General features: G+C 42.1%; 1 protein-coding gene across 13 annotated transcripts in view; it reads left to right on the top strand.

Annotated features, from left to right (window-relative positions):
- The first annotated feature begins 530 nt into the window (after window positions 1-530).
- LOC129431262 (protein sidekick-2) overlaps window positions 531-10,881 on the top strand; it is a 135,484-nt gene continuing 125,133 nt past the window's right edge. For 10 of the 13 annotated variants that reach the window (XM_073874905.1, XM_073874900.1, XM_073874901.1 and 7 more), the window contains exon 1: window positions 534-858. The gene's annotated coding sequence lies outside the window, so the exon portion shown is untranslated. Of the gene's footprint in view, window positions 859-1,139; window positions 1,283-10,881 lie in introns of those variants that run through there. The other 3 variants (XM_073874902.1, XM_073874903.1, XM_073874894.1) reach the window with 2 other exon arrangements.

Below are 10,881 nucleotides of genomic sequence, written 5' to 3'. Positions count from 1 at the left end.
ATTCTTAAATTAAGATGCTTTTTCTTAAGGAGCAAAACGACCCAAGAAAATAAGTCTAGTTTTTAGACCAAAAATATCAAATTTAAGTGATTTTGTGCATAAAAAAATGAAAAAATCTTGAATTTAGTGTTTTTTTGTTTTGTTTACCCATTGGCAGATTTTTTTGTTTTGTGCACAAAATCACTTAAATCAGATATTTTTTGTCTAAAAACTAGACTTATTTTCTTGGGTTGTTTTGCTCATCAAGAAAAAGCATCTTCATTTAAGAATTTCTAGATATTTTTACTGAAAACAAGACAAAAATACAAAAAATTTTTTTCTAGAAAATAAGTTTTTTGCAGTGTAAGGTGGTATGTGCTAGAAATGGGTAAACCACTATCAATAAGTCGGCCCGTGGGTAGGGTGCACCGCCGGGCCAGGGAGTGTCCCACATTGTCCCTCAGAAACACACCCCTTGGGCTTATTAGCAGGTGGTCACCCTAATCATGTTACCGTAATTATTACTGAGACAAACTCTCTGCAATAGAATTTCTGAATAAATAGACTGTTTACCCGCTCAATCAACAACCTTTCACATCTATCTATCTCAGTTTCATTGGGTTGGACTTATTTAAAGGATAAGAAGGCTTGCTATCCAACTCATCTTTGCTTACAATTGGTTAAACTCACAGCTCAAGCGGTGAGACCAATCTCCCTCCCTTGGGATAGTTTTAGGAATTCTTCACTTCAATCCGCTCAACGGAATAACGCAAAGGAACAACTTCAAGGACTCCGTCACATGATCACAAACACTTTGGAATTCTCTTCCTCACGCTCTTACGTGCATCTGGATCTTCGCACTGCCTCACAAAAGCAGATGCAAGTATTCGTTCATTTTTTTGTTGATGCATAAGTTATGACCCCTTATTAATTAAGGCAAATCTTAGAGGTTCTAATGGTTTGAGCAGATGTTAAGCCTATAGGGATATTGCCATTCTTTTATTTTCTTTATTTTCCAGCTCTTTTATGTCATGTTTATTGTGTTTGTCTGTTTTAGTTCATGTTGTGTAGTGTAGTTTATAAACCGGTTTTGCATTTCACAAGTGATCCCAACCTGTCCATAAAACATTTTTAAAAAGAGTGACTACTCATTGACCAGCAGCAGTTTAACTTCAACAACAGGAGTGGTGGTGAGGAACTCGTGGTGTGAGCTGTTACTAACAATGACCAAGCCGGACTTTTCAGGGTTGGAGATGAACTTGAAATGAACTCCCAAAACTTACTGCAAGATTCTGGAAGAGAAGTAATGCTGCTCTCTTATGATTCTTGTGAATGATATGAAGCTTATGATTCTTTTAAGTGGGATGATGTTTTAGGATTCTTTACTATAGCAAAGTCTCTGACATCTTGTACTCCATGCAGGTTGCATTTCTGAAAAAAAAAGTGACATTGGAGACTAAAGGATTCCTGATGATTTCACAATCAAATTATTGATATTATTTTACTTTTAAAAATCTTTTGCAGTTAATATCTTTTCTTCTTAATCTAGTTTGTGTGACACAGCATGCTACCCCAAATCAGCATTTCAACATCTCAATTTTGCAATTTCTATAGCATTGCATCTTTCTCATAGGAATTTAATAATAAATGTTCAATTCAAGTTAAACCTTTCTGTGGCCCATTTTACCTGTAAAAGAGAAACTGTGTAATTATTTTGCACACCTGAATATAAAGTGTGTTTGACTTCCAGCCGTCATTAACAACAATATATCATTTATAAATGATTTTATACTAAATTTATATTTGTTTGAAAAACAGGCATGTTTTGGGGAAAAATTTAATCAAAATATTGACTTGCATAATAATTATTAGTTTAAATTAATGAGAAGAAATTAAGTGGTTGTAGTTTACTAGGCTGCAACACTTTGCAAAAATGAAGGGGGTCTGAATACTTTTTGATTGCACATATTGGTTTAATAGGAGGGAAGATCCTGCCTATACCCATAAAAAAACAAAGACACAGTTGTTGTTTTTTTACTAAGGTTGTGTCTTTAATCTGATTATTTGTTTGCAATGTAATTGTTTTATTAAAATTTTACTAAATAGGGCAGGAAAAACAGTGTGTGGGTTTGTAAACAAATTACTGGGTAACACTTTACAACAAGGTTGTATTTGTTAACAATTAGTTAATGCATTAGTTAACATGAACTAACAATGAACAGGAAAATTGGAGGGGATGATTGGTGCAGGGGTCTCCAACGTGTGTGTGTGTGTGTGTGTGTGCCTGGTAATTATCTTGTTGGAAAGGAATACCAGTAAATTTATGACCTTGTGGGGACATTTTGAGGTCACCATGAGGAAACAAGCTTAAAAATCCAACAGAATGATTTTTCTTGAAAATCAGAAGTAGCAGGAAGTTTTCTGTGATGGTTGGGGTTAGGTACGGAAGCCGAGAGAGGATATGCACTATTATTATTTTTGCTTGCTTGTTTTCTCGTGATCACGACTTAATTTCTCGTTATCTCGAGATAACGAAAGTTGTTTTCTCGTGATGATGACTTAATTTCTCGTGATCTCGAGAAAACAATCTCGTTATCCTGCCATGATAATCCAAATGTCATAATGTAATTTCCTGTTCATAATATTTAGTCTATTCTGAAGTGGACTAATGTATATGAGTTGGGGTCATCGCCGTTACCACACTAATGTGTAGATAGACTTAACCCTCTGGGGTCCGACCATTTTGGGACACTGTCAGAGGTTCTGACATGCTCTTACATTTGGTCTTTTTTCAGTTGCTTTAAAACATAATATTGGCAAGTGTCTCATACCATTGTGTTCAGCACAAACTGGGCTAAAATATTATATGGGCTACATGTATGTACATGTTTGTATTTTTGAGAGAAAAAGGTTTATGCGTGGTTTTTAAAAAAGCAAAAATTTTAAGTCACTGATATAAGTCCACAAAACCCATACTAAACATGTTTTAACAAGACTTTCCTAAACAGAATCTAGTAGTCTAGAGTTTTTTCTTTAAAATGATGTAAAAATCATCCTGCCTACTGATTCACATAAACCAATATATTGATTTAGAAATTGTAAGACACTTTTTGTTTAGAGGGGCCGTATGCGAGAAGGATTGATTGACAGCTAACAAACAAAGGCTCGCATAATGAGCTGCATAATGAGGCAGGAGGGAACTACAGTAAAGAATGTGAGGACAAATGTATACATGTTTGTTTGAGGTTTATTAAGAAGTTAACAATATAATTAAAATAGAAATGAAGGTCAGTAGGACATTTTCAGTTTATTTGGAAACGAACCCTGTTCAAAAACTGAACTTGTATAAGAAACTGATAAACAACAGAGCTGTAAACTTCATGTGGCTCATGTTACCATATAACTTTATGTCCAAAGAGTGTGAATATGTTTTTCCACTTCATAGTTTTGTACTGATGAGAGGGATGCAGACCTGTAAGAGAGTTATGAACAGCTGTCAGCATAAATTGTCCACAGAAATACCCTTACATACATAACTGATGGGTAAATGATAGCACTACATTCAGATAAACTATCATAAACTAAATTAGTATATCAGATAAACATTTGCAATGATTAGTTATATAAAAAGCTGTTTTCAGATGACTGTTTTCAGATGCCCATCCCCTTATCGTCTAGCTTCTGTTTTAAACGCGTTTCTGTAAGCGAGTATGAACTTTAAAAACACATCGCAAATGGATGTGCGCGAGATCGCGTCTCCGTGTAAACAACACGGAGCTCATAATAAAACGGTGTCGAGTGTGAAGCGCAATGTATGGAATGCGTTGCATGTAAACAATATCATATTAAAGCAGATCCCCCAGTGCAGCATTACTCAAAGTTGCCATGAAGGATACGAAAGTGAATAACTGTGTCTAACACTGTACAGCATGTAACAATAAAATCCGCCATTACGTGATCACGCTTACTCGTTTGTAAATAAGCATGTAAACATGGAATCATATTACAGCACACACTTAAAAGATACAGCAGTGCAGCATTACTCAAAGTTGCCATAAAGAATACGAAAGTGAATAACTGTGTCTAACACTGTACAGCATACCAATGAAATCTGCCATTACGTGATCACGCGCGTACTCGTTTGTAAATAAGCATGTAAACATGGAATCATATTACAACACACACTTAAAAGATACAGCAGTGCAGCATTACTCAAAGTTGCCATGAAGGATACGAAAGTGAATAACTGTGTCTAACCCTGCATGTATAGCATGTATCAATGAAATCCGCCATTACGTGAAATCACGCGCCCTCGTTTGTAAACAATGCGAAGGTTTTTAAATCCGAAGCTGCTGAGGTTGCTTATGTAGGCTGAACTGCACAAGCCATAACATATTACATGATAGCAAATATAAATGAAGACAAATGACTTACAGTTTCTTCAGGAATATATCCTTCTCCATTGCGTCTTCCATTGTTTTTCTTCTTAGGTATTGTTAAAGATAAACGTTTCTCTTCCTCAATGTCCAGACATAAATGAAGATATTCCTCACGTGTGTGTATAAAGTTGCGGTAAAGTCTTTAAATCTGATAAAACTTTACGCTTTGTTTATTATTGTTGGAACTGCTCGGCTCTTCATTACCATGTCAACAGCCTGAGGGCGTGACCGCATTAGAGATAATGAGCTCATCCAGGGAAAACGGTACTCTCTTTACTTCAATGCAGATTATATAAACAGGAAAGTGTGCATTATAGCTGACAACCACATAAACACGTTGGTTTTGTGACTGTTTGTTGACTTTCAGTCATTCCATTTAAATGCTGTTAAAAGTAGAAACGTGTATTGAGTAACTTAACCCTCTGGGGTCTAAGGGGTTTTTAGGGCCCTGGAGAAGTTTTGACATGCACTGACATTTGTGCTTTTTTCAGTTGCTTAAAAACATAATAATGGCAAAAGTCTTATAACACTGTGTTCAGCACAAACTGGGCTACTATATTATATGATCAACATGTATGTACATGTTTGTATTTTTGAGAGAAAAATGTTGATGCGTGGTTTTTGAAAAAGCTAAATTTTTAAGTGACTGATATAAGTAAAAAAAACTCATACTAAACATGTTTTCCCAAGACTTTTCAAAACAGGATCTAGTAGTCTAGAGTTTTTTCTTTAAAATGATGTGAAAATCATTCTGCTTACTCATTTACATAAGACAATAATATTGATTTACAATTTCAAAGTCACTTTTTGGTTAGGAAGGCAATATGCAAGGAGGCTGGAAGCTCTTGAATAGTCTGTGATTGACAGCTGAAGAACAAAACACTTGCATAATGAGCTGCATCCTTTAGGCAGTAAGACGACGCCTTGTTACGTGTTTGTTTGTGAAAGCAACACAAAAGAAATGCCTTCCCATGCATGATCCTGCATTAAATAAACTTGCCGTGCAAACATAAGCGCCTGGAGATAACTTGTATTTACAGGCGAGAGAGCATACTTTATAATTTTACCACAAAGCGCGTCAAATATGAGGCATCTTGTGTTTTTGTGTGCGTTTGGACCTCAATCCCGTCACACTGACGAAGCACACACTCGCGTCTTCTTGGAGATAACTTTATGCGCGAGTAAACAAGTAGATGTGATGTTTGCAATGGCACCTTTTATAAGAATACCACAAAGCGCATCAAAAATGAGGCATCCTGTTTGTGTGTGCGTTTGGACATTGCGTCACTGACGAAGCACACGCACTCGCGTCTGTTTGGAGATAACTTTAGGCGCGAGTAAACAAGTAGATGTGATGTTTACAATCGCATATCTTATAATGATACCACAAAGCGCGTCAAATATGAGGTATTTGTGTGTGTGCGTTTGGACGTCGATCGAGTCTGTTTGAAGAAGCACACACACTCGTGTCTGTTTGGAGATAACTTTAGGCGCGAGTAAACAAGTAGATGTGATGTTTACAATCGCATATCTTATAATGATACCACAAAGCGCGTCAAATATGAGGTATTTGTGTGTGCGTTTGGACGTCGATCGCGTCTGTTTGATGAAGCACACACACTCGCGTCTGGAGATAACTTAAGTTACAGTCTGAGTAAACAAGTAGATGTCATGTCACCAGCACTTGGATTAAAACTCAACACAGCATTGAATGGCTACAGAGACGGAGTCTCCATTGACTGTGGAGTTGACTAATGAATATGGATGATCTCTGCTCTTCTCTTCAATGGAGCGGGGCGTGGCTCATTATAGATAATGCAGGAACACGAGAAAGACGGTACATCTCCCTCTTCTAACACAGTTAACAACGAATTACAATATTTGTTTTCGATTTAACTTACATCTTCCAAAAGCAGACATTCCAAGCATTATGTAGATATGTATCTTTTGTTGATATGACAAGTATTCCTTAAGTTACAGTTAATTTTTCTGACGTGTTTCTGAAAGGACTTCACTGAGGGAGAGAGAACAAAACACGCATCATGTTTATTTTCTTAATTTTGCGAAAAGCGCAACATTCTGTTTTTATTGGAAGTGGACAGAAAAAAACTAGACACTTTAACGTTTTAAATGATGTATAAATCATATCTGTATGACCAAAATTAGCAGAGTTATCTAACTCTCTTTGCGGAGAGAAATTCACCACTTTAAAATAGTAAATATTGACAAATCTATATTTGAGCGAATCTCTGATCCAAGTAAAATCTAATTTGTTCATCCATGCTAATTTAGCAAAATATGCTTTTGCTGTTTACAAACAAAACAACACGTTCTATAGAGTACACGTAAGCTTTAATCACATCTCAAGAATGCAACTTTTGTTATGTCGAGATCACGAGAAAACGTCTCGGTTACGGATGTAACCCTCGTTCCCTGAAGGAGGGAACGGAGACGTCACGTCGTGACCGACGAATTGGGAACTCGCTTAGAGAGACCAATCTGCTTCGAATACTACAAAAAACGCCAATGAACTTGGCATTGAGATATTTGCATAATGCTGGCGCCGCCCCGCCAGGTGCGTATATAAGGCGCACGTGCAAATAAGGAAATCAGCTTCTGTTCGCTGAGAAAGCCGGAAGGTGACCGGCCTAAACAGCAGGTGGCAGCACCTGTGGCGACGGGACGTGACGTCTCCGTTCCCTCCTTCAGGGAACGAGGGTTACATCCGTAACCGAGACGTTCCCTTTCAGTCGGTCACTACGACGTCACGTCGTGACCGACGAATTGGGAATCCCTACCAAAACGCCACTAGGGGCTGACCTCTTCCAGTGTCTGCGTAAAGCCCTCCGGTTCCACTTAAGGATAAGGAGAATTAGGTTTTAAGGCAGAAGGCCGGGCACTAGATGTTCCTTTAACCCACAGTAGTGCCAGCGACTGGGAAGCGCCCTATCTGAGCGGTATAGGGACGCTGCGGAAGCCACCGCCCCGTTAAGGGCTATTGGTGAGCGAAAGTCAACCGTAGTTGAGGTCTAAATGACAGCCGTGGCTGTGTAAGCAAAGCAGTGCTCTGCTAAGGGAAACGTGGGCTAGTAGGATTAACCCCACGGAATAATACTCACAAAGGAACCCGTTGGGACGCAATGTGGGGCCCTGGCCAAACACGTAGGTTCGTAAGAATACAACTAGTGAAAGGCTGACAGCCAATGCTCCGCAACAAAGGCTGTCAAGGCAGTGGAGGGAGCAAATCAAACCATTACGCATTTTTGCTCTGTTAGCCTTCCATACTGAAAACTCAATTTGGAGCCTCAGTCGGAGGCTGCAAGCCGACTTGCGAGTCTGCTCTCCGTGCCCTCCCTGGTGAGGAAAGAACACGAGAGGATACAGGCTCGATACGAACATTGTAAATCTAATGAACGTATTAAGTGTCGCCCAACCAGCAGCTCTACAGATGTCTGTTAGCGAGGAACCACGAGCTAAAGCCCAAGATGAGGCAACACTCCGTGTGGAATGCGCTCTCAAATTAAAGGGCAAGGAATGCCCTGCAAATTGTAAGCTAGGGCGATAGTATGAACTATCCAATGAGACTTCCTCTGCTTAGTGACAGCTTTCCCTTTCTGCTGGCCACCATAACAAACAAAGAGCTGGTCTGAGGTCCTGAAGCTTTGCGTGCGGACCACGTAGAATCGCAGTGCGCGTACGGGGCACAACAAAGCCTCGGTTGGGTTTGCCTGCTCCAAAGGCAACGCTTGCAAGCTCACCACCTTATCTCTAAAGGGAGTGGTGGGAACTTTGGGCACGTAGCCTGGTCTGGGTCTTCAGTGAGACAGCAGGACCAAACTAAAGGCACGAATCGTCAACAGAGAATGCATGTAAATCTCCTACTCTCTTCATGGAGGCCAATGCTAGCAGGGTCAGAGTTTTCATTGATAAAAACTTAGACTCGCACACTGCAAAGGCTAAATCGGAGACCTGAAGGCTTCAGCACCATGGACAGGTCTCAGGAAAAAAGAGGGAGGGCGCGAGGGGTTTAGCCTGCGAGCGCCTCTAATTAAATCATGCTGGCCAACTGATCTGCCGTAGATAAGTGAGTGATGAGCAGAAATAGCGGCGATATCAATTTTAATGGCGGAGGGACAGCCTACCATCTAACCCATGTTAAAGATATAAAGCATAATGTTAAAGGGCATTCTCTGGGTCCTCGCGTTGCGAAGAGCACCGGGTGACGAAAAGGTTTCATTAAGCGCGTAAGCCCGTCCTGTGGACGGTGCTCGAACCGCGTCGATGGTGTTAGATACCGCTTGCGATAAATCACCTAAACCTTGCGCGCGCTCAACGACCGTACATGGATATCCACAGGTCGGGGCGCGAGTGCCAAATGTGCCCCTTCCTAAGAAAGAAAGTCCTTCCTCAGGGGAATCGGCCAGGGAGGGCTGTCGCGAGGAGCATTAACTATGAAACCAATTCTTGGTCGTCCAGTACGGACGATTAATAAAAGGCTCTCTTCGTCCTGCCTGACTTTGCACAGTGTCTGCGCAATAAAGCTCACTGGAAGGAATGCGTATTTACGCACCCCCCGCGGTCAGCTGTGTGCCAACGCATCCACGCCGAGGCTGCCCTCGGTTAGTGAATAAAAAAGGCGACAGTGGGTATCGTCCGGCGACGCAAACAGATCTATCTACGCACAACCGAACTTCTTCCAAATTAGCTGGACCGTCTGGGGGTGGAGTCGCCATTCGCCGGGGGCGCAGCTCGGAAGCGCGTACCGCTGTATTGAGCGATCCCGGGATGTAAATGGCACGAAGGGACCTCAGATGCTTCTGACTCCAAAAGAGGAGATGACGAGCGAGATGCGACAGGTGACGAGAGCGCAAAACCGCCTTAACGGTAAATAACGCAACAGTCGCAAAGTTATCGGTGTCGACAAATACATCCTTCCCTCGCATCTCCATAGCGGAGCGTACAAGTCCCAGATATACAGCGCACCGCTCGCGGCAGTTGGGGTGCTATGCACACCCCAGACTGCAGGCCCGTCATACGTGGCTGAACATCCCGTGCTTAGGGCATCGCATGCTACAGAATGCCAGGAGACCCCTCAGAGGCATATCTTGTTCTATCAGAAATGCTGGGTCTACTACGGGGAAATTTAAATGACACGCAGGTGTAGTGTTTACACAATGTATGCCGGTGCGCCACGCTCTCCTCGAGACTCGATCGTAAAGCCAAACTGAAGCGGTCTCATATGACGCAGCTCGAACAGTGTCACGGCTGCAGCATGCTGTCATATGTCCAGGAGCTTCTGAAATTGTATCAGAGGGACCGCGTACTTCCCTCGAATTAAACCGAGGCAAGTCAGAACTGACTGGTTGCGTGCTCTTGTAAAACACGCCAATAAAACGACCGAGTCTAATTCCATACTGAGAAAAAGGATCCTCTGCACGGGGCAAAGTTGCTCTTTCCCAGTCGACCTGATGACTTAGACGAGCGAGATGCCGAAGCATTAACTCTCTGTGTTCGCGCACGTCTGCCAAGAACGGGCTATTTATAAGTCAACGTAAATAAAGCAGAATGCGAACAACGCTCTCTCTCTGATATTTTAATGCCGTGACTAACACTTTCATGGATACACGGAGAGAGAGAGACAGCTCGAATGGTGTACTTAATATTAATATGCCCACCCCACGACGCAGAGCGAAAAAACGGTCTAAGGCGAGGGGAGATGGACACAAAAGTACACGTCTTACAGGTCTAAAGCTGCAACCGATCTGAATATTGAAATACGAGCCTCGGCGTTATCATCCAAAAAAAGACCACCTCCGTAGAGCCGGGCGTAAATCAAATCGATCGTAACCCACCGCGTATTTCGGGTACTATGAGATAAAGGCTGGAAAAACCCTATCATCATATCATCATCTCGGTAAGAGGGACCGGCTCGATAATCCTTCGCCAGCAGGACATCGGCTTATGCACGCAGTACATGTGCATCGGATACTTTCACTATAGTGAAACGAAAGCCCGAGAATTCGGGGTTGTGCCGGTAATTGTATTTCGTAACCGAGGCGGATCGTGCGTAAAACCCAACGAAACGGGCTGGGAACTGAAGCCAAGCACCCAGGCACCGTACGAGGAGAATTAACGACACTACCGAAGTACCCGCGGTGGGGCAGCGAAGCGAGGCAGGTGAGACTGCCGGTGCGTCTGCTGTGACAGCATAAGCATCTACAGTATGTGTGTGTGTGTGTGTGACACACTGACCTGAGCCCGCTGAAGGCGACGGTCGTCTGGTCTCCTCTGCGGAGAGCACAGACTCCGATGAGGGTGATGGTTGTCCGGTCTCTTCAGTGGAGGGCTCGGACTCCTCAGAACACCCGCTGGCGATAGAGGAGAGGTAGGGTGAGCTGGTGTGTGCCCGCTCACGGCTCTCTCGATCCTCTGGAGACCTGGAGAGGGAAGAGGAATGCACTCT

The sequence above is a fragment of the Misgurnus anguillicaudatus genome, chromosome 13, assembly GCF_027580225.2.
Source record: "Misgurnus anguillicaudatus chromosome 13, ASM2758022v2, whole genome shotgun sequence".
NCBI classification, from domain to species: domain Eukaryota; kingdom Metazoa; phylum Chordata; class Actinopteri; order Cypriniformes; family Cobitidae; genus Misgurnus; species Misgurnus anguillicaudatus.
This window is presented reverse-complemented; position numbering and strand designations above follow the sequence as displayed.